The sequence below is a fragment of the Chrysochloris asiatica genome, unplaced genomic scaffold (genome assembly GCF_000296735.1).
Source record: "Chrysochloris asiatica unplaced genomic scaffold, ChrAsi1.0 scaffold00117, whole genome shotgun sequence".
Taxonomy (NCBI): domain Eukaryota; kingdom Metazoa; phylum Chordata; class Mammalia; order Afrosoricida; family Chrysochloridae; genus Chrysochloris; species Chrysochloris asiatica.
In genome coordinates, this window is record NW_006408635.1 from 7280 (window position 1) to 10529 (window position 3250).

The window sequence follows — 3250 nt, forward strand, 5'->3', positions numbered from 1 at the left end:
TAAATTTGAATAATAGTGGTGTTCACTGGGCTTCCCTGTAAGTGCATGTATGTTATCCTATCACAGACAGCATTGTACCTCATGACTGATCTAGATATGTTCTTTTTGATGATGAATGTAACACCATTCTTCTTCAATTTGTCATTCCCGGCATATAGACCATGTTGTTGTTAGATTCAAAATGGCCAATACCAGTCCATTTCAGCTCACTAATGCCTAAGATATCAATGTTTATGTGTTCCATTTCATTTTTGACAACTTCCAATTTTCCCAGCTTTATACTTCATACATTCCATGTTCTGATTTTTAATGGTTGTTTCCAGCTGTTTCTCTTCATTTTGAGTTGTGACCCATCAGCAAATGAAGGTCCTATGGGCTTTTCTCCCATGAGCTTTACTCCTTTTGCTTTATCACAGTCAACTCTACTTTGATGAGGCAGCTCTTCCCCAGTCACATTTTGAGTGCCTTCCAACCTGAGGGTCTCATTTTCTGGCACTATGTCTGACAGTGTTTTTTCTGCTATTCATAAGGTTTTCAGTGACTAAATATTCTGAAGTAGTTCGCCACTCTTTCTTCCTACTCTGTTTTTGTCTGGAAGCTCATCTGAAACCTGTCCATCATGGGTTACCCTGTCCATCATGGGTATTTAGAATACTGGTGGCATAACTTTCAGAATCACAGCAACTCACAAGCCATCACAGTACAACAAACTGACAGATGAGTGGTGCTGTTTGGTTTTAAGTGGAAACTGTCACTTTCAATTTTGAGGAGGTCTGTGCACATGCATAGTAGAACCCTCCAGGGGAGGGGGTAGGATGTCCATTCACTCAGGCATGCCCTCTAGTCACCAGAATTGAGGTGCACAGACAGTGAGAGACCAATGGACAGATACCAAAAAGTGTATCTCCATGGTTCTGTCAGGCATTCTTGGCTGTTTTGATCCTTTCCTCACATGATCTCTCCTAAGATGGCGGCTCCGGGAGTAGCTGAGTGTCTTGAATTAGAATGCAGTGGATTTCTTGATTCTATTACAAATTCCCCTAGTTGTAAGCCTTTCAATCTTCTAAATGTTCCTTTATATGTGGTTCAGAGTTCTATCACCATCCCCTGAGCCTGTATGGTCTGGTATCCTGTGTTGTTGGTGATGGAGCTCCTCATTGCACGTCTTAATAATTGAAAATTTAAAAACTTCAAAAACAAAAATGAAATCAGAAAATTCAAGAGAACAATACAAACCACAAGATGCAGGGGGAAAAATACATGGAGGCATAAATTAAACAAAAAAAATTACCAGAAGAGATCAAAGAAATGCAAAATTAAATGACCATCTGGTTTTCACCTGTCAAACCAAGATTTATTTTTCCATTTTGTTTTAAAAATAATAATGACATTTAGCATTTAAAGTTAGTTGAAGATTGTCATGTACTATTGATGGACATATACATTACTGATCTTTCTCTTTTTTTCCACCCAGTCCTCACTTACTGGAGTCCTGGTGTGGCATTATGGAATAAAGCACTAGACCACAAGGTTAGTTTGAGCCACAAGGTTGGTGGTTCAAACTTACCAGTCACTCCTTAGAAACCCTATACACAGTTGCTATAAGTTGGAACTTTACAGCAATTAACAACAACCTCATGTATCAACATGGTTAAGTTCCAAATACCAGATTGTTATGTGAAAACTGACATTATGCCAAAATGGACAATGACCACATTAATCACAAAACAGAAAGTGACTAAGTCATTACATATTTGCCAAATTATATCATTACATAACTGCATACAACTGAGAATCGCGAATCAATCATGTTGGCAGAGGACCATATCTAAGCATTACTCTCATTTCACACCTGGGTGTTCATTACTGCCAGTAATAAGTCATTAACGTGAAAACTTGTTGGATAGCAGATTTTCTTTTCTACTGTCTTAAAGGTGAAATGCAGATACTGAAGTAGTCAGTGAGTCAGGAATGTTGTTGCTAAGTGCCATCAAGTCGATTTGACTCATAGTGACCGTGGGGAAAGTTTCCAAGGAATGGCTGGTGGGCTTGAACTGCAGACCTTATGGTTAGCAGCCCAGTGCTTATCATACAGTGCCACAAGTGAGGAATTGTTGTTGCTGTTAAGCATCATCAGATCGGTTCCAACTCATAACGCTTCTGAAGAGCAGCTGGTGAATTTGAACCACAGATCTTTCTGTTCAAACTGACCTCATGGTCCAGTGCTTATCCTAGAATGCCACCAGGATTTAGCTATATGTATAATTGATTTTATTTTTGTTGTTGTTGAGAATATACATAACACACAGAAACACAACCTTTTCTATGATTTCTATGTATGATTCAAAATTACAATGACATTATTATATTCTGTGAATTGTGCAACCGTTCTCATCCTCCTTTCTGAGTTGTTCTTCCCCATTAACAGAAATTCACTCCTTCTAAGTGTCCCATCTAACCATTCTAGTTGCTGTTGTCAATCTGATCTCATATAGATGTTTCTTAAAAAAGCACAATATATGATACTGACATTCTTGATCGGCTAACTGAGCTATTGTTCAGTTTTAAGAAGACTTCAGGAGGTATTTTTGATTTAAAGTTCTAAGGGATTCATCGTTCCAGGGATTCATACAGCCTCCAAGGCATTAGAAAGGCTGGATTCTATGAGAATTTGAAATTTGTTTCTACATTGCCATGTTGATGATCAGGATTTTTCTATAGAATCTTTGATTAAATGTTCAGTAAGGGGAACCAGGCATCATGGCAAGGGAGGCATTTGTTCCTGCGGGCAATTAATCACACATTCCATTTCTTCGTCTTATTCCTGACTCTTCTTCCTCTGTTGTTCCAGGCAAATAGAGAACAATTATTGTACCTTTATCAGTTTTTTGTGAAAGCAATTTGGTAACTTGTTTCAAAAGCCTTAAAATATTCATTTTCTTTGATTCAGTAATTTCACTTCTGTAAATTTATTCCAGGGGAAGGGGGGAAGCCTTTCTTCACACAACAGTCTGTTATTAGATAGTTCATCACAGATGTATTTGTGCTAGCAAAAAAAGAGATTCTTTTCTTATTGTATTTTAATGAAGTCAAATCCTAAAGTAGAATATTTTTCACCCATTAAAAATTGATCTTTCTTGAATATATTTAAAGACAGAAAATACCTGCAATATAATGTCATATGAACAAGAATAAGTTTATTATATAAATGTTTATTGTTTAAATTCTATTTTTAAAGTATTAAACTCTT